This window comes from Cibotium barometz, chromosome 28, assembly GCF_041138505.1.
Source record: "Cibotium barometz isolate CiBa-2024 chromosome 28, ASM4113850v1, whole genome shotgun sequence".
NCBI lineage: Eukaryota > Viridiplantae > Streptophyta > Polypodiopsida > Cyatheales > Cibotiaceae > Cibotium > Cibotium barometz.
The window spans coordinates 25,320,482-25,342,997 of NC_141073.1; positions in this window are offsets into that span (position 1 = coordinate 25,320,482).

Consider the following 22,516-nt stretch of genomic DNA (forward strand, 5'->3'; position numbering starts at 1 on the left):
TCAAGTGCTAGCTTGCTCTACAATGCATTTTTTTTCAAGTGCCAAGACAATGAGAGCAAGAATCTAAGTCCCCCATGACAAGACAAAGGTAAAAGGTTAGTTTGAAGTTAATAGGTTAGTTTTGTGCTACTAACCATGGTGTATTTGGGCTTTCCATTAGCGCCACCACTACCAAGGAGCATGGTTGCTTTGCCTTAGATTTTGATGAGAATCTTGTGTAGGGATTTTTTTTCTTATTATTAACCATTTGGTGAAAGACCCAGTGTTGGTTGCATGTGTTGTTGCATTAGGTGAGAGATCCAGTGCTAGGTTTGATTTGGTTAAAAAGAGGATAAGAAATTATTTTTTGTGAATTTGTTGTGATTGTTATGATTTTTACTTAAATATTGTTAGTATTAGTTAGTGTGTAAGATTTTGCTAGAGATTTTACACATTCATCATGTGTGTTTATAAGATTTTAATTAGTATTTTGGTAGTTTTATCAAGGAAGTTTATTAGGTTGTGCATTAGGCTCGAAAAATTTATTGTATTAGGTAGTGCATTAAGTTGTAGTAATTACATGAGTTAATTAACTTACATTAGTTAATATGTTAGGAATAGTACTGATTAGTGTATTAGGGTTATCATTAAGGTAATACATTAGGGATAATATTAAATTGAAGCATTAGGAATAGTATGTATCACTAATTAGGGTTTGTATGTATTGATGGTAATAGCTTGGGTTAGATAGAGATCAATATTTTTTCAAAAAAACGTACACACATACAAAAAGAAAACAAAAGGGAAGGAGGAAGAGAGAGTGTGTGACCTGCCTTCCCACTCTCTAGTCCAACGCACTAAATATCCACTAAAACAATGAATGCGTCCTAGATAACAACCACACAGAGCCTAACTCCTAGAAACACACACCCACACGGACACACAAATGGAAAAAAAAACAAACTACGACCCCAACAGATCTTCAAGACACAACTTCACTTTTTAAACTGAATAAAGAAATTTAATATTAAAATGATTTTGTTTTAAATTGTTTCCAAGAAAGAACCGATATTTCAACACTTCCATGTTTCAGCAGACAACAGCATCACTGCACTCCACAGTTGGCTAATCTTCACTTTACTCTACTCTTTACTCTCTCTCTCTACTCATTATTCTCATGAATTCTCTTCTTCTTCTCCTTTTTCTCTCTTTCTCTTTCTTTTTCTCTTTCTCTAGCTCTTTCTTTAGCTCTTTTTCTTTCTCTAGCTCTTTCTTTCTCCAGCCTCCTCCTCCTGAAACGCAAACACAAGAATAAGGCATACAAATACATTCTCTCACACTCTCATGCTTTTACTTTTAATTATGCACCATGTCAAAGTGATCAAATCTCTTTCTCTCTCTTTCCTATTTTACAGGATTACCCGATTTATACTCACCCTTTTGGCTTGCTTCCACTATGGTCTCTCTATGGACCTCTTCTTATGCATCTCACCTTGGCTACTTTCATGGCGAGCCTTGGCTTTCATGTGCATGCAATAAGGCTATGCCTCTCTCCTAATCTATGGCCTACCCAAAAGCAACATCTTCAATCTTTTGCTACCTAGGCTCTCCTGGTTGTACGAAGTAGCCCGTAAGACCCTTCCCCTACATCATGTGCTCATTACGAATCTTATAATCCCAAATGCTAAGGCGGCAACTCATAGGTGCTCTCTCTCTCTCTTTTAGAACCTTTTCTTGTTGTTGGCACTAGCTTAACACCATCCCCATTGGCACCATGGTCATGGATATTCCCATCATCATACCCACGTGATGGTGGCTGTGAGCCCTAACGTGACGATGGCTCTGAGGGAGTACGTGATGGTGGCTGTGAGCCCTGACGTGACGGTGCTTGGGAGGGTGTGCGTGAGTGTGTCTGGGACAAGGTATGTCTCCTCGGTGGGCGTGGAAGAGAAGCTGCATGCCATCTCGTCAGACTCGTAGGCATAGACGACAGTGGAGTGCCCTGGATACTCGTGGTAGGGGTATAGACACCAGGCATGGAAGGAGGGGGATGGGCATACATGTACTCTGTAAGCTCAACTGGACCAGGATGGTGCCCAAAATGATTTAGCATCTCCATCAGCCAATTGCTGTACGCAAATGGATCGGATGAACCTGAAATATCCATAAGGAATCTGCAAAAATAATCCTCATGTACATCATGGGCTATCTCTTGACTCACACAAATATCATCATCTAAGTCACCTATCAACCTGAAAACCATAGAAACAGGAAACACAGTCTCGTGTATACACCCGTCCAGAAATGCGTGTATACACCTGTCCAAAAATGCATGTATACACCCGTCCAGAAACGCGTGTATATCCACGTGAACAGTCTGTGCAGACAGGATACATGTAGATATACACGCGTTTTTACACACGACCTGCGCAAAAAAAAATTTGAAAGCGACCGACCTCCGATAATGTGTCTTTATAAAAGGCCCACTGTCGCCCTTGTCAGAATCGTTCACCCGAAATCGCAACCAGAGAAGTAAAAGGACGGAGACAAACCCAAAAAGCAAAGAGAAAATAGCATAAACAAATCTGAGGACAAATCTGAGGAAGGAGACAAGGTAAAGGACAAACTGACTCACCTCTGAAAAAGTGAGTCTTCTTTCTTGGTCGATTTCCTTCACCCATGTGTGCTCCTTCTCTACTCCCTCCTTGCACTTAGGTTTAGTGTTTGTTGGAAGAGGCAAAAACAAAAGAGAGCAGATATGTTAGTTCAAAATGTTTATTTGGGAAAGGAGGGTTATTTTTAGTTTAAACAGGTCGTCGCGTGTAGAAACGCGTGTATTTTTGCGTGTATGATAAATTAGCCGCGTTTATACACGCGAAAATTAGGAAGTACCCGCGTTAATACACACGATTTTTAGGAAATAGCCGCATTAATACACGCAATTTTTAGGAAATAACCGCGTTAATACACGCGATTTTTATACTTTCATTAAAAACATATTATGTTTTTGTGGTTTCTGGTTTGTACATAGGATGTCATCAACCTCCTCAAGTAGTTCTGGGAAAGATGAGACAATGCGTCATCATAATCGTGATGTGTGGTTGGGACAACGGATCAAATGTATGTGTAATCGATGTCAAGGATGCATTGTACGAGCACGTCGAATTACCTTGAATCACATCTCCATGTATGGAGAATGGAATCAAACAGGTTTAGAGGTGAGTAGAAATTGATGGTATTCAAATGACTCATGGTATCCAAATTAAATTAATGGAGTTGTAATATATAAACTCTAATTGAAGAAGGATGCAGTACCACACCCTAACATGGTGCCCTACGCGCGGCGAGAGCATGCAAAGCGTCGACAAGATGATGCTGGAGCTTCGGGATCTATTGTCAGAGATGAGTGGGAAAGGGATGACAATAGCCCTGCACCCCACGAAGTTGTGGAAGAGGAAGTGTTTGATGATATGGTGCGGAATCTTTTTAAGGATGATCCCAAAGGTATAGACGATGATGATATGGAACAAGAGCATCTTTACAAGGCTTCATCGACACCGGTTTTTGAAGGTGCACATTCTCTATTTTACGTGCTTCACTTAAACTACTCAATATACAAACAGTTTATGGATGGAGCAATGCAAGTCTTGATGCATTATTGAAGTAAGCATTCTAACTTGCAAATTTGAATTAGTGGTTTAAGGTTTAGGATTTAGGACTAATTAATGATATTGGATGCAGGCTATTATCAAACATGCTTCCAAAGGGAAATAGACTACCCACCTCAAGAGACATAGTGAGGCACTATGTGACATCTCTTGGAGGATTGGATTATGATCGCATACATGCATGCATCAATGATTGCATTCTCTTTCGTGGGATGCATAAGGAGGCTCGACATTGTCCCACTTTTGGTGAAGCAAGGTATAGAACAGATGTGAAGAGTTTTGATGTACCTCGTAAAGTCTTGCGACACTTTCCTATAATTCCTCGCATCAAACACATGTTCAAGTGCAAATCCATAGCAGAGCTCATGTCATGGCATTCCTCACATCGATTAGATGATGGCATGTGGAGAATTCCCGCAGACACTCCTGCTTGGAAGCATATTGAAGATGAGTGGCCCAGCTTTAAAACAGAGCCCAGAAACTTGAGACTTGGCCTAGGTATGGATGGAGTGAATCCATTTGGTTTCAAAAGCACCGCATACAGCGTGTGGCCAGTTGTGTTGGTGAATTACAACCTTCCACCATCAATGGCGATCAAGAAGGGACATCTTATGTTATCCCTTCTAATTCAAGCATATGGATGTTTATCTCGAACCGTTGATTGATGAGTTGGAGGAACTATGGAGAGGTGTTGCAGTGGTGGACATTAGTAGGCCTCCCTCCTCTCGACACTTCGACTTAAAAGCAGTGTTGATGTGGACAATGCATGACTTTCCAGGATACAGGGATTGTTCTGGTAAGAATTATAATTACCTCCCTACTCTAATACTATTGGCTATATTAATTATAAATATTGACTTTATTATTCTAACTTTTATTTATATTTTAACAGGTTTGAAAACATCGGGTAAACATGCATGTCCTATTTGTGGCCCTTCGTTAGTACATGAGTATGCTGACGGTTTGTGTAAGACCATATTCGATAATCATCATCGATTTCTCCCCTCAAATCATCCTAAATATGTTGCTAGTAAGAGTAACATTCCTCCACAAACACTTCGTGCAAAAGATTGGAAGCGTATTTGGGAGTCTACAAATATTCTTCCTCCAGATGGCATGAATAGGTATAGTAATGTTTTTCAATCTTGTTTTGTGTAGTCTCTAATTGGATTAATGGTCACATAGAGCAATCCCTTGTGTAGGTACTCCATTTTTTTCGGCTACCATATTGGACCCATCTTAAGATCAACCATCTTCTTGATCCCATGCACATCTTCAAGAATGTGGGATCTGGTATTTGGGAACATGTTATTGGTAAACAAGACAATGTTAGCGTACGTGAGGACTTGCGGGTCGCAGGATGTATGCGTCAAGCTTGGCCCCACGAGAGGAGGGTGGGCATGTTTGTCTTCTGCCTGCACCATGGATTATATCAAAGAAAGAGGAGAAGCAGGTAAAGCAGGCCATCACCACTTTGCGTACTCCCACTGGATGCATGAGATCATTGAAGGGAGCCTTTACAACCACTAAGAAAAGAGGCGTTGAGCAACTATATGGGTTGAAGTCCCACGATTGGCACAAGATGCTCCAAGTAAGTGTTTTCCAAGTCTTGTACGTTGAAATTAAATTTTGTAATGCCATAAACCATACATACATGTACTCTTATGTGCGCAGTTCATACTACCTACTAGCATCGACCATAAACCATACATACATGTGCTCTTATGTGCGCAGTTCATACTACCTACTAGCATCGACCATTATGCAAATAAGAGTTTGAAAAAATGTATTTATAAGATGGGCAAGCTTGTGAGGTATGTAAAACCCATGTCAGATCACCCTTCATTATACCTTGCAAAATGAATGTGCATGAGGTATAACGTACTATTTATTTATTTTTCAGATATGTTAGTTCCAAAGCAATTGATCCAGCCACGTTGGATGATGCGCGTGTTATGGCAGTGGAGGTGGTTTGTTTGGTAGAGGAGACTTTTCCGCGAACCATTCTCACAAGTCAACTACATCTCATTGTGCATTTAGTGGACGAAATCGCTTTATGTGGCACTGTGCATGCACGTTGTGGATGTTCTTTCTAGAGCGCTTCATGAAGACCTTAAAAGACTTTGTGAGGCAAAGTGCAAGGCCTGAAGGAAGCATGGCTGAGGGTTGGTTGATACAAGAGTCTCTTGTATATATTTCAGAATTTCTTGGTCAGGTGGACAACTCTTTGCCACGACTATGGAGCAATGAAGAGGACTTGAGGATGACCTCTATTGTGCCTCAAGGAAAAGGACAGAGTAAAGTAATTGACAGAACATTGATTGATGATCTCAATTTCACTTGCATCCTTATTAGTGATGTGATGAGCAGATGGGTTACAAGATATGAGGATGCAAAGACAAAAAGGCAAGCAGAAAGAGCTCTCTTTCGGAGGTAACATGGCTCTCGTAAGGCGTACCCTAAGCATCCAGCAACACTTCCGAATGATATCCATGTTGATTGGTTGCATGAGGAAATGGAGAGAGCAGAGAGCGCCGAGGGGCTGCATGTCACGACGGAAGAATGGGAGTATGCACAAGGATGCATGTTAAAGATACATAGAACTAATGTTTTGCATTAGTTATAAGTGATTTGCTTTTAATATTTATTCACATTGCTTACACAAATATTGCTTCTATTTTGGTCCAGTGCACTATATTCAATGCTATATGGTGTGAAGGCAAGCATTTTCGAACACAAAGAATTGATGAAAAGAGAAATACACAAGATTGCGGTGTCATTAGTAGCTTTGAGGGAGCTAATGGAAAAATGGATGATTATTGTGGCACAATCCAAGACATATTTAGGCTTGACTTTCGTCGCTTCTTTGTGTATGTTTTGGATGTCAAATGGCAAATGAACGTGGTGGAAAAAGGGCCTAATGCAACGATAAAACGCCATGCAAGTGGCTATGTAACTATTGACTCTACAAAGTTTTGGCAAACAAAGAAAGATAGGCTCGTATTGCCACAACAATGTGAGCAGGTATGCATTTTTTTACTAATGTGTTTCATGTACATATATATCTAAGCTCGCGTACCCCTTGACTTTTGATATGCTAATTAATTACTGCAGTATGTGTATTTGAGTAGGTTATCTATCTACCAATGGTGCATGACATTAAATGGTGGTACGTCATCCCTATTGCACCACGTTCCAAAGTGATGTATAATACATTCACTGATATGGAGCATATGGAGGATGTAACAAGCCGCAATGAAGATGATGTCGAACATGCCAATGAAGATGTTGTGATCGATGATCAAGAAATAAGAGATGATCATGATAATGAGGATGAGCGTGCCATTTCTCATGATCATGAGAATGACCCTACCATTGAGGATGATGGTGACGTTGATGAGGATGATCAGGACATCGATACCATTATCAATGGACAGAATATCGATAGTGGAATAAATTTAATCGTAGCCTTACAAATTGATCAAATGGATATTGATGTTGATCGTTTGCAAGGATGGATCTTATTGAAGATGAGATCGAACCCTAACCAATCCGTCACTGTATCATTCTAAATTGATGACATTTCTATTGTATGTGTTGTCTTTTAATTATCATCTCATGATTTATTTTTGAATATATTTCATTGTTATAAATGCATGTAGTGGGATTGTGTAATGATATATATTGTAATGTACTATGAGATGGTTTAAAAAAAATAGTTTTTAATTTTGTAAAAGAATTCAGTTTTTCTTTACCAAGCGTGTATTAATACGTGTACAAGCACGTGTATATACACGCGCTTATACACGCGCTGATAGATGCCAATATACACGCGAATTTAAATGCCAAAATACACGTGCCCGATTCTATTCAAATACATGCGCGACCATACATGCGCCCATAATTTATCGCATGTATGAAACGCGTGTATGGCAGCATTGTCTTGTAGTGTATGCATGCATAGAGCCAATAGAGGTAAAGGTCTTGTAGTGTTTGCATGCATAGAGCCAATAGCGGTAAAGGTCTCTACTACTACCTTAAAGATATAGCTCTCAATGCATGCGTACAATGCTCATAGAGATAGAGATATCTATGAGCAAATGATGCATAGAGGGTTTCACCATATGGATATACATCTCTATGCATACATAGAGTCCTCTATGATATCTATGCATAGAGGACTGATCTACCAGATTCATTTGATGTCTATGCATAAGGTAGAGGAATCTACCAAATGCATGATATCTCTATGCATGCATACGGTAAAGCTCTATGCATAAGGGCTCTACCAACTCTACCAAATACATGAGATCTCTATTCATAAGAGATCTACCAATGCATAAGGGCTCTACCAACTCTACCAAATACATGAGATCTCTATTCATAAGGGCTATACCAATGCATAAGGGCTTTACCAAATAGATGAGATCTCTATGCATAAGGTAGAGCTTTATGGACAAGGTCTCTCACAAACACATGAGCCCTAGTATGCATAAGGTAGAGCCTTTATGAATTTTCATAGAGGACTCTAGCTTATGCATAAGAACTATATATTCACATTTAGGGGCTCTACCTTCTGCATTTGTATAGAGAGCTCTACCTTGTGCAACTATGTCTAATGTTTCAAGGTTCAAGCAGGCACCCTTTATATCATGGGTGTGAGATTTTTCAGAATATTTTATCATGGGAGTGAATCTAAATAATTATGTGTGATACATGGTTCATGTGTGAAGCGTGGTAGTGAATGATTTCCATTTGTTAGAATTATTTTTCTGAGTGATTCCAAAGTAATTGTGATCTAAGATTGTTAACTATGTTGAGTATAGATCATGAGTTCGGGACAACCAAGGTAGACATTGGTTGGACGAGATTATCTAGCCATGCACGTGTGCTAAATATTTGATTTTGTATGGTTTGGCCCATTGTACTGTAACATGAAAAATTGATATCTTTCATTTTCAATTTTGTGCATATTTTGATGGTTTCTCAATGGTAATAAGGTGGAAGCTTGTCCAAGAAGATTGCGGCGTCCACAATGGAATAACGGCGTGGTGATGCGACGGCTTGGCGACTACCCCGATAACAGCATTCTATCTTCAAATATAATGGTTTTACTTGATTTAGGGTGTACACATTGTAAATGCCACAAGTATGCTTGATAAATACTTTGGTATTGTAGATAGGCTAGTGATGTGGAAAATAAAAGTGGGCCTTCATGCTCACATGGATTTTTATTGTATTATTAATATGGTATTCACCATAAGGCTACAAGTTGGGTAGTGTGGTAGGCATGTGGAGGAGTGTGTGTAGGTGCATAATTGGGAAAGATTCTTCTAGAATGCCTACATGGAAGAGGAGTGTGTGTAGGTGCATAATTGGGAAAGATTCTTCTAGAATGCCTACATGGAAGAGGAGAATTCTGCCATGTATAAGTGGGATCTCCACCTACATGCCACGTAGACTTGGCTATTATCTCATCACACTTTCAAAGTCAAAAAGTCTTCAATTTAATAATCAATAGAAGACTTAGCCTAAGAGGACAATTGATGGTGACATCTACCCTTATGTCATTGAAGGGTTGAAGATTTTTATGTTTTAATTTGTAACAATGGAAGAGAGGGTGATTCTCCCCCTATAAAAGGAGCCCTCCTCTCCCTTTCAAATCAACGAATCAGCCTCCTCAATTGAGCATTTTGTGTCATTGCCATTCTCTTATCTTTCAAACCCCTATTCAAACACTCTCTTTACATGTGAATGTCTAATTTAGCATTAGCTCCTCATGCTTAACCCAATTTTGGACCTCTTTGATGATTCATGATAAGTGGGATAAGGAGTTATTATCTTGGCGGGCCTGTGACTTCTCAAGGTAGCCCTTGCCTTATTGCCGCCCTCCTTTGGAGGTACCAATGGTTTTAGCGGTAATGAGCATGTGGAAAGACTTTGGGGACCATATGTAAATCTTTACGATTGTCTGCTGAGCAATGTTAACCCTTACCCTCTAGCTTGAATCATGAAGGAGATGAGAGGCAAGAGGCTATGTGAAAATTGAGGTTTCATCCAAAGAGAGAGAAGTGTAGTTTTGTGGTCCAATACCCAAATTTCAATCGGTAATTACTCATCACTCGGGTATTGGTTTCTAAAATTGATCATATATCTAGGAAGCTCTTTATATGCTCTTTCCACTCATGTAACTAATTTCTTAATCCCTCACTTCATTGATGATCACAATTTCTCCCAAAGTTGCTAACTTTTAGGCAAATTTTGGCAGTTTTATAGTCTTGTAGTAAAATGCTCATAACTTTTCGCTCGAAGTGCCCATTTTTGAAAGTTTTTATATAGGTGCAAAGCTCTCTTCAAGCTCTACGCATCTATGTAGCCCTCTCTTGCACAGCCTATATGGATTTAAAACTGTAATTCTCTGTGTATCTCTATTTTTTTTAGACTTTTGGCCATTCTTTCTTAATAATGATTAATTCCTCTTAATCTCTTATCAAAAATCTAATCCCATGTGTCTTATCCTCTTGTAAGTGATTGCTATATTCATTTTCTTTAATATATTCCATCCAAATCGCCCAATTCGAACGGATGAACCTTACCAATATTCCCCGTATGTTTCCGTTCACATAATCCTGAGTCGGAAGATTTTCTTCCAACAAAGAATCGCCCTCTTGTTTGGAGCAGTAAAGAAGTTCAGGTCATTCTTATTACCTCACCCTTTTTTCTTCCTCACATCTCAACCTTATTTACAATTCTTGGTCCGCAAGCCCAATCCTGCAGGAGGGAAGTTTGCAAAGTGGATTTGTGAGCTTCAAGAATTCTCTTTCACTTTTATTATACAGAAAACACCACTAGGGCCTCTCTTGCAGATTTGCTTACCAGGAAGGAAGAGGAAGAAGGAACAAGAGCAAAGGAAGAAGTATATGAAGATTTGGAGACACCACCAACTGCTTTCACTATGCATTTTGATGGAGCCTTTAGCCCTTCCAGGCAATGTGGGGCTGGGGGGATAGTTTTATTTGATTCAGAAGGAAAAGAGGTATGGGCCAAGGATAGGGAATTTCCAAAGGCTATATTAAATAATGTGGCTGAGTACAATGCATTAATTTGGGGATTAGAAGATTGCATAAAAGATGAAATTAAAGAGGTAGAGGTTAAAGGGGATTTACAATTGGTCATCCGACAAATAAAAGGAGAATATAAGGCAAGGAGTCCTAATATCCAAGAATTGTATAAAAGGGCAATGGAGTTAAAAGAAGCTTTTGAGTTTTGTAAATTTGTGCATGTTAACAGGAAGGATAGTCAAAAGGCTGATGAATTGGCTACTAAAACTTTGGCTTCTTTCAAAGTAGCTGTACTTGCATTAATGGATACAGGTTGGCCTGATCTCCAAGATGTTCAACACTATTTAGATACAGGATACTTTCCTCCTGGATTGAATCCTCAACAAAAGCAAAGGCTTACCAGGAAACTCATCCTTACACAATTCTAGGGAATGTTCTTCACAAGCAAGGTAAGGATAAGATTCTTAGGAGGGTGGTGAGCCTAGAGGAGTCTAAAAGGATTATGGAATTATGTCATGAATGTTCAGGTCACTTTGCCTCACCCAGCACAACTCGGAGGATCCTTAACAAAGGGTATTATTGGCCTCAACTCAACAAAGATGTCCATGAGTGGTGCAGAAGCTGTGAAGTATGCCAGGCATATGGGCATAAGCAATTTGTTCCCGAACCCTTAAACCCTATCCCAGCATATGGTCCATTTGAAAGATGGGGATTATATTTTGTGGACCCACTTCCTCGTTCCTCACATGGGAAGTATTACATATTGGTGGTCACAGATTATGCAACAAGGTGGGTAGAAGCAAAGGCAATGGTCAATAATAAAGCAGTGGCTATGGCATCCTTTCTCAGGGAATACATATGTGCCCGATTTGGGTGTCCATTGGAAATCCTTACAGATGGGGGGAGGTCTTTCAGGAATGACTTGATTGAAGCTTTGGTGCAGAAATTAAAAATAAAGCATGCTATGTCAACTCCCTATTATCCCCAATGTAATGGTTTAGTAGAAAAAAACTAATGGATTGCTTTGTGGATCTTTGTCTAAGCTAGTGGATACTATGAAGAGAAAGTGAGATGTGCATTTGCCAGAGGTCATATGGTTCTATAGGACAACTCACAAACTCTCTCTTGGTTTCACACCTTTTCAGTTAGTTTATGGAATGGAGGCCAATGGAGGCCATTTTGCTAATAGAATTGGAAATCACAAGCCTTCGCACATCTTTTGCACACTTGAATAATGAAGAAGAAACACATGCCCAACGCCTAGTACAACTGGAGACCTTGGATGAGAGACGACTTCAGGCACTTCAAAATTTGGAGGCTGCACAACAACGGCGCAAGGCAAGGCATGACACTCTCACAAAGAAGAAGCCAGAACTCAAGCAAGGAAGCTTAGTCATGAGGTATGATGGCCGTGTGGAGAAACGGCTAGATAAGAAGCTTCTTCGACGATGGGAAGGTCCCTTCAAAGTTCAAAAATAACATCTATCTTCTAGAGGATGCAAGTGGCTAGGAGGTTCCCGGATGTGCCAATGAGTACCGGCGGCTAAAGATACTTTACCCTCGAGCACCATAGCCAGCAGACCCCTAAGACAAGCATGGTGGATCTGCTGGGGGGGGGGAAGATGTGACATGAAAAATTGATATCTTTCATTTTCAATTTTGTGCATATTTTGATGGTTTCTCAATGGTAATAAGGTGGAAGCTTGTCCAAGAAGATTGCCGCGCCCACAATGGAATAACGACATGGTGATGCGACGGCTTGGCGGCTACCCCAATAACAGCATTCTACCTTCAAATATAATGGTTTTACTTGATTTAGGGTGCACACATTGTAAATGCCACAAGTATGCTTGATAAATACTTTGGTATGATAGATAGGCTAGTGATGTGGAAAATAAAAGTGGGCCTTCATGCTCACATGGATTTTTACTGTATTATTAATATGGTATTCACCATAAGGCTACAAGTTGGGGAGTGTGGAAGGCATGTGGAGGAGTGTGTGTAAGTGCATAATTGGGAAAGATTCTTCTAGAATGCCTACATGGAAGAGGAGAATTTCACCATGTGTAAGTGGGATCTCCACCTACATGCCACTTAGACTTGGCTATTATCTCATCACACTTTCAAAGTCAAAAAGTCTTCAATTTAATAATCAATAGAAGACTTAGCCTAAGAGGACAATTGATGGTGACATCTACCCTTATGTCACTGAAGGGTTGAAGATTTTTATGTTGTAATTTGTAACAATGGAAGAGAGGGTGATTCTCCCCCTATAAAAGGAGCCCTCCTCTCCATTTCAAATCAACGAATGAGCCTCCTCAATTGAGCATTTTGTGTCATTGCCATTCTCTTATCTTTCAAACCCCTATTCAAACACTCTCTTTACATGTGAATGTCTCATTTAGCATTAGCTCCTCATGCTTAACCCAATGTTGGACCTCTTTGATGATTAATGATAAGTGGGATAAGGAGTTATTATCTTGGCGGGCCTGTGACTTCTCAAGGTAGCCCTTGCCTTATTGCCGCCCTCCTTTGGAGGTACCAATGGTTTTAGCGGTAATGAGCATGTGGAAAGACTTTGGGGACCATAGGTAAATCTTTACGATTGTCTGCTGAGCAATGTTAACCCTTACCCTCTAGCTTGAATCATGAAGGAGATGAGAGGCAAGAGGCTATGTGAAAATTGAGGTTTCATCCAAAGAGAGGGAAGTGCAGTTTTGTGGTCCAATACCCAAATTTCAATCGGTAATTCATCACTCGGGTATTGGTTTCTAAAATTCATCATATGTCTAGGAAGCTCTTTAGATTCTCTTTCCACTCATGTAACTATTTTCTTAATCCCTCACTTCATTGATGATAAGAATTTCTCCCAAAGTTGCTAACTTTTAGGCGAATTTTAGTCTTGTAGTAAAATGCTCATAACTTTTCGCTCGGTTGTCCTTTTTGAAAGTTTTTATATAGGCGCGAAGCTCTCTTCAAGCTCTACGCATCTATGTTATCCTCTCTTACACAGCCTTTATGGATTTAAAACCGTAATTCTCTGTGTATCTCTGTTTTTTTAAGACTTGTGGCCATTCTTTCTCAATAATGATTAATTCCTCTTAATCTCTTATCAAAAAGCCAATCCCATGTGTCTTATCCTCTTGTAAGTGATTGCTATATTCATTTTCTTTAATATGTTTCGTTCAAATCGCCCAATTCAAAAGAATGAACCTTACCAATATTCCCCGTATGTTTCCGTTCACATAATCCTGAGTCGGAAGATTTTCTTCCAACAAAGAATCGCCCTCTTGTTTGGAGCTGCAAGACTGGCAGAAATCCTTGCTTCTCTTGAGCCTTTCATCTTTCCTTCCATGAATTATGATCTCACCTTTGATGTGTATATCTTTATCTTAACCTAGGGAGAGAAAGGGAGGTGAGGAGGCTGTGAGGTTTTATACAAGTGTGTTTTGATTCTAAGAAGTGACCGAAGTCCAAACCTCAACTTTGTGTCACAGTACATATATTGGGGCAAGGATTATTTTTTATGAGATGCTTTAAAAGCATTGGACTATGGTTCAATTTTGTAAAAGACCAATTTTGAAAAAGCTATGCTATTTATGGCTCCAAGGAATAAATTTATGAATATGATTTAAATACCGCATGTGGGAGTGGAGCCACACATGTCGCCCGGGGGGGATTGCACCCAATCTTGTCTTCTTTGATTTTCATGCTCTTGATTTATACTATGATGTCATAGTTTATTTCTTTTATTATTGTGAGATAGTCTAACCTCCATGTACCATGGTCCTTTTAACAGTGGTATCAGAGCACAAAAAATTGAAGTATTGAATTTGAGTCATGGAGAGTTGAAAAAATGAAGAAATTGATTTTTACTCAAAGGTTATTGGCTTGGAGAAAATTTGAAGGATTTTCAACAAATTCAAAATACTTGCACAGGGAAGAGCAGAATCTGCAGCAAGGGTACAAAGACTTTGAACAAAGACAAGACAAAGAAGAGAAGGCGTGAAAGACCTTTGGGAAAAAGAAGACATGGCTATGTGAATTTTGTACACCCTTGGATGTGATTCAAAATCAAGGGCAAGGAAAGAATGTGGAAAACCATAAGTGGATTTGCAAGAAACCACCCTGTTCAAACAAAAGTGGTTTTCATAGATTCTCAACCTCTTATTGATTTGCCCATATAAATGAAATATGCAATTGAAGGAGGAATGGGCTTAGCTTTCGGATTGCTAAACTACTCAGCATGACAGATTTGTATAATGGATGGCATAGGTTTGCTCTCAAGTCAATTTGGAGTTAAAATTATAAACACATATTAGAGGGATCTTAGGTTAATTGGAAAAATTGTTGGCAAACTCTGAAGCATTGAATTTCTTTTGACACATAAGGTAAAGTAAAGTTTTCTCTCCAAGCTTCAACGGGAGAGCCAAAAGCAAAAATCCAAGGGAAATTATTCTAAATTTTTGCCTTCTGCGCTGCTCTATTTGGTTGGGTGGAGATTCTTGTGGTTAAGCTTTAAATCTTAAAACTTATAAGGCTTATAACCTTTCAAAAAAAAAACTTATGTAAATGGGTTACGGGTTTCAACTGTTCATTGCATCATCCAGGCCATGAGGGTTGGAGAAGCTTTTTATTAAGCTTTCATAACAAAGATTCAATTAAAATCTTCGTATTAAAGATTTAAAAGTTAAAGCTTTAAAAAAAAGACTTACTGTTTACTTCATAAGTTTATAAAAGCTTAACATCAAAGGGATATAAGGATTTCGTAGCATGAACATAATTCAAGGGGAGAATCAAAATTTCCACAAATTGTAAAAAATTACTAGAACTTCTTCATATTATTTAGATGCCTCTTGTAAAAAATATTTTCAGCGTTATTTCTCAGCAATGTTTCTGAAGATTTTTTGGAGCGGCTTTGAACGACAGACTTCTTTCTGAATTGTTGCCTCTTGTAAAAAATATTTTCAGCGTTATTTCTCAGCAATGTTTCTGAAGATTTTTTGGAGCGGCTTTGAACGGCGGACTTCTTTCTGAATTGTTCACATCAAGGCGATAATTAGATTATCATTTTTATTCTTTGTGGTACGCCATCGACATCAAGCACTTCAACAACCCTTCTTTTGAAATACATGGGAGTCAGATAAGTTTACTACCTTTTCTATTTTATTTTTACATTTTTATAATATTTTACTTGTTTTTTTCTACAATGGCAATCTATCCACAACCACCTACTATCCAAGATAAAGTAAACATACTTCAAGCTCAATTGTTGCATGAGATGAGGCAAAGAGAAGATCTTGAGCATAAATTTACTCGCAAAAAGAAACGAAGACGTGCATATTTTGAATCAGATTCCTTGGATTCAGACGAGCACCCTATCCAAAGGATTGTGCAAGCTACTCTCAGAGCTCAAGAGTCTCGAAAGGGACACAAGATTAGCAGAAAGGCTTTTACTTTTTAGGATTTTGATGGCAAAAAGGATGCACACATCATACTCACATGGTTGAGCTAAATTGATTATTATTTTTCTGGAGAAAATTTTTCTACGAAGGATAAGGTTAAATGTGCTACTAATCATTTGGTAGGTAGTGCAACTCTTTTGTGGAATGTTATTAGACAGGGTAAATGCAAACCAAAGTCATTGAAAGACTTCCGGAAGATGATCAAGAAGGATTTCTTAGCTCCATCATATAAGAGTAAAGCCAGACATCAATGGGATATTTTTAGATAGCTCTAAAAAAAGAGAACATCTCAGCCTATGTTGACAGATTTTGGCAAACCTTATTACAACTGTAAGCTATTGAGAAAGATCATTAAAAAGAGAAAACGAGGAATTTCATAGCAGGTTTGAAGCCAGTTATTAGAGCATAAGTGAACATGTTTGATCCTCGTTCTCTTAGCAATGCCATCTCTCTAGCAAAAAATTACGAGAAGAAAAATGGATTTCCAAGGGATACTACAATGATAGATTCTCATATTTCTAAGTTTTCTTGATCTACACATTTTGAGAAGTTTTAGAACAAAGATAAAGAAGAGAAGCATAATGGTCCACAAGTGAATGGGAAGAAAACTAAAGCTACAAAGAAGACCCACAATGGGGATCAAAAACCTTGTGTGATTACATGCTACAGGTGCGACAAAGAAGGACATTATGCATATGAGTGACCAAAAAAGAGAAAGAATCAAGTTACGGTTGTGAATGTGATTAAAGACAAAGACAAATGCAACCAAGCTAAGCAAGTGGGTACTCCCAATCATAATTTCTACCACTAGAGAGGTCACTCTAAAATTCATACTTATGCATTGTTCAATATATATATATATTTTAAAAAAACTACAGTTAGGATTCAAATATATTCGTCAAGATAGTTTAACAATTGACATGTACTTTCTACACGCGAAAGAAAATACATATTAGACCATTCACTATTAGGACTTGAGTGAACTAATAATGATGCACATATAATTTTCTCATGAGACGGATCACCGAAGAATGTATGTAACTTGTTGTTATTTCACATTCAACCATTAAACTTTAACACCTCATTTAACATACTTTCTTCAAATTATTATCTTTTCTATTTCAAATAAGGATAACCAGGTGTCTATGAAAGATACTTGTGTTGGTGTATGTGAGAGATACTTGTGTTGGTGTCGGTGAGAGATACTTGTGTTGGTGTCTGTGAAAGATACTCATGTAAGTGTCTGTGAAAGATACTCATATTGGTGTATGTGAAGGATACTCTTTTGATGTCCATGACGGATAATCTAAGTGATATTTATCTATGATGGATAACTTATCACAATCTAGTGTTGAGAGGGATTCTATCTATGAGATGGATATTATATTCTGACTCTCTTCACTTATCACAATCTAGTGTTGAGAGGGATTCTATCTATGAGATGGATATTATATTCTGACTCTCTTCACTTTCTAATTAAATATGCAACTGAGGTCAGTTGCAACCCAAAAAGGAGGGAATGTTATGGCAAATTAATTTATTATTAGGTGATCCAAAAAGTGAAAAGAATAACTTGGGTGACCCAAGTGTGATTAATTTGGTTGTGAGTGGATCCAACCAACTGTGACATGTGTGACACGTGTAAGAAATGTGTGAGGATTGTGAGTGAATCCAATCAACTTTTTTGAATCAATTCTTGATGAGGATGACCCTAGTTGGTTGTGAGTGAATCCAACTAGCTGTTACACGTGTGAAATGTGCAATATACTTTGTGAATGCATGTGACATGTATGAAAACATTGTGAGTGAATCCAATGTACAAGTTGGATTGTGAGTGAATCCAATCAACTCAAGACACGTGTGACGTGTGTAAATGTTATGTGGGTTTGATTGTGAGTGAATCTTATCAACTCTAATACACGTGTGAGGACATGTGGGAGTGAATCCACTTAAATACATAATGACATTGTGAGTGAATCCAATGTGGGAACAATTAATGTGTTTAATCACTCATGTATCCTGATAGTTACAACCGAGGATGATTGTTTTCTCAAACACGAGAACTATCACACGGGAGTGAGATTTTTTAGAATATTTTATCATGGGAGTGAATCCAAATAATTAGATATGATGCATAGTTCATGTGTGAAGCATGGTAGTGAATGATTTCCATTTGTTAGAATTATTTTTGTGAGTGATTCCAAAGTAATTGTGATCTAACATTGCAGACTATGTTGAGTATAGATCATGAGTGCGGGACAATTAAGGTAGAAATCGGACGAGATTATCTAGCCAAGCACATGTGTGCTAAATAGTTGATTTTGTATGGTTTGGCCCATTGTACATATGTTGGGCAGGCCTTATTTTTTATGAGATGCTTTAAAAGCATTGGACTATGGTTCAATTTTGTAAAAGCCCAACTTTGTAAAAGCTAGGATATTCATGGATCCAAGGGCTAAAATTTTTGAATATGATTTAAATATCGCATGTGGGAGTGGAGCCACACACGTCAGGGGGCTAAAATTTATGAATATGATTTAAATATCACGCGTGGGAGTGAAGCCACACACGTTGGGTGGGAGATTGCACCCAATCTTGTGTTCTTTTATTTTCAAGCTCTTGATTTATGCTATGATGTTATGGTTTATTTATTTTATTATTTAATTTGTGAAATAATCTAATACCCATGTACCATGGTCCTATAACACTTTAGGGCGTACAAACTCTCCTTACTCCTACACAATGGAAGGTCATCCATAGCCTAGATTTTGTTGTGGTATGATTTTTTGCAGCCTCATCATTCATCCTGATTAACCATAGATGACCAACAGCATGGAATACATTTCACTTTATATTTGATCTCAACAATGAAGGCGCGGATTTAGATCACATAGCTTTCTACTACTACCAATTGTACAACTTGCCTGGCTACCATGTTACCTTTAAGGATATTCACTTATGGAAAACACATTCGGTGGATTGACATCAACACATGCATGTCCTTATCATCAAAAACTCTACTTTGAAAACAATAAAAAATCATTCACTATGCAACCCAAAATAGTTTTTAGAGTTTATCATCAAATTCAAAATAGTTTAGAGTATGTCATCAAAACACAATTGGAGAGCTTTCAATCTTGGTCAATCTTTGTAACATGTTCTGTGTTGTAAGATTCCTCCCCAGCCTCTCAGTATGTCCAGTATCTTCCCCTGTAGTCAAATCCCTCTTGAGAAATATAAAAGATCTTGTTTCTACCTGTTTTGGCCTAGAGAGAGAAAATATTCTAGAGAGAGGTTATTCAGATTTTGAATATTTTTGGATAGACAAATTTCTCATCTTATGAAAATAAGTTCCCTTGAATCAGAAGTTCAAAAAGATTTCCAGAAGGTGCATTAGAAATTAGGTATAATCTGTTCACAAGAGGCCTTATCCTAGGGGTCCAGATTTTTGAGAAAAAAATTAAATTAAGGTTCTTATGGACCAATAAGATTTATCCAAATGTAGGGAGGAGATAAATGGAAGAATAAAAGGAAAATCCCTCAAAAATGAGTAAATACTCACATAAGATGAAGAGTTGACTAAGGACAAGGTTAATAGTTAAAAGAGAGAGATATTTAGAAGAAATGATGCATTTTTGACACCTCGGTATGGGGGAGTCCCCCTCATGAAGGAGGCGCCTATGTAACATGTGTGGGAGAGTTTTAAACTCCCAAATAATGAGATATTTTTATCTCTCCTCTCTCCTGTTTCAACTAGATCCAAAAAGGGAGCTAAACTGACCTAGAAATGGTCAAAAATTCACCAAACTGATCTGGAAAATTCTAGAATCAGTTTGCTTCATTAGAGGCTCACTTTTTCCTATAAATAGAAGCCTTCCCCTTTGTTGGAGCTTAAAAGTGTTTTTGCACAATTACCCTACTTCTCCTCCCAAGAGCCAGAAAACTGTGAAATTACTCATAATTCATTAGCTTTTTGACCTTCCCTCTTCTAAAGATTGGTGGCCACTCCAAACAAGAGTAGAAGCCTCAAACCATCAAGCCAAAGGAAAGCTCTCAAACTCCTTCGTAAGTTGGAGATTCTTCTCTTTTCTATTCATTTTATGGTTTTTTTTATTTTTGTCTTCTCTAGATTGAATATGATGTTATGCCTCATTGAAAAAAGGCATTCCTCTCTCTTCTTTACAAAATCCAACCATTCTTTATCCTAGATGAATGATTAATGGATAAAATCATGTTTTCATAATGTTTCTCTTTGATAAGTACAAAATGTTTACATTAGAATGATTTAAATACTCTTGGCGACCTTCTAATTAATTTTAGAGAGTTAAAAATTGAAAAATGGTCAGCCATACAAAGGAGGTTATGGCGAATTTTTTCTAAAATTGTGTAAAATAAGTTTAACTCTTTTTATTCAAAAAGAGTAATTCCCATCGTATATGTATTCTTAAAGTGTTAATTTTCATCCTAGATATCGGAAAATGCATACTTAAAATATTTTATTAAAAAAGTGTTACTTTCTTTAAAATTAAATTCTATGCATAGAAGGAAGCATATTGAAATTGTTATTTTGATTATAAAAGTGTTATTTTCATCATAAATAATTTTATGCATAAATTAGATGCATAAAAGAAATTCTTTTATATTAAAAGAGTGATTTTTATCATAAATTATCTGTATGCATAAACATATGCATAAAAGATATTTTTTTATATTCAAAGTGTGATTTTCATCATAAATGATTTTTATGCATAAATTAGATGCACAAAAGAAATTCTTTTATATTAAAAGAGTGATTTTCATCATAATTGATTTGTATGCATAAACATATGCATAAAAGATTTTTTTATATTAAAAATGTGATTTTTATCATAAATTATTTTTATGCATAAATTAGATGCATAAAAGAAATTCTTTTATATTAAAAGAGTGATTTTCATCATAATTGATTTGTATGCATAAACATATGCATAAAAGATTTTTTAATATTAAAAGTGTGATTTTTATCATAAATGATTTTTATCCATAAATTAGATGCATAAAAGAAATTCTTTTATATTAAAAGAGTGATTTTCATCATAATTGATTTGTATGCATAAAAGATTTTTTTATATTAAAAGTGTGATTTTCATCATAAATGATTTTTATGCATAAATTAGATGCATAAAATAAATTCTTTTATATTAAAAGCGTGATTTTCATCATAAATGATTTGTATGCATAAACATATGCATAAAAGATTTTTTTATTTATTAAAAGTGTGATTTTAATCATAAATAATTTTAATGCATAAATTAGATGCATAAAAGAAATTCTTTTATATTAAAAGAGCGATTTTCATCATAAATGATTTGTATCCATAAACATATGCATAAAAGATTATTTTATATTAAAAGTGTGATATTCATCATAAATGGATTTTATGCATGAATTAGATTCATAAAAGAAATTCTTTTATATTAAAAGAGTGATTTTCATCATAAATGATTTGTATTCACAGACATATGCATAGAAGATTTTTTTATATTAAAAGTGTGATTTTCATCATAAATGGATTTTATGCAGAAATTAGATGCATAAAAGAAATTCTTTTATATTAAAAGAATGATTTGTATGCATAAACTTATGCATTAAAAAAAATCTATATTAAAAGTGTGATATCCATTTTCACATCCACATTCACATCTACATCCATACGTCCATTTTCACATCCACATTCATACATCCACATCCACATCATAATCCACATCCACATTCATACTTCCACATCCATACATCTACATTCACATCTACATCCATACATCCATACATCCACATCCACATCTACATTCATACATCCATACATCCACATCCACATCTACATTCATACTCCACATCCACATCTATATTCATACATCCATACATCCACATCCACATCTACACTCATACTCGACATCCACATCCACATCCATATCTACATCCATACATCCATTTTCACATCCACATTCATACATCCACATCCATATCTACATCCATACATCCATTTTCACATCCACATCCAAATCCACATTCATACATCCATATTCATATCTACATCCGTACATCCATTTTCACATCCACATTCACATCTACATCCATACATCCACATCCATACTACATCCATACATCCACATCCACATCCACATTCATACATCCACATCCATACATCCACATCCACATCTACATTCATACATCCACATCCACATCCACATCCACATCCATACATCCACATCCATATCTACATCCATACATCCATTTTCACATCTGCATTCATACATCCATATCCACATCCATACATTTCCATTTATTCTTCGTTCATTTTCATCTA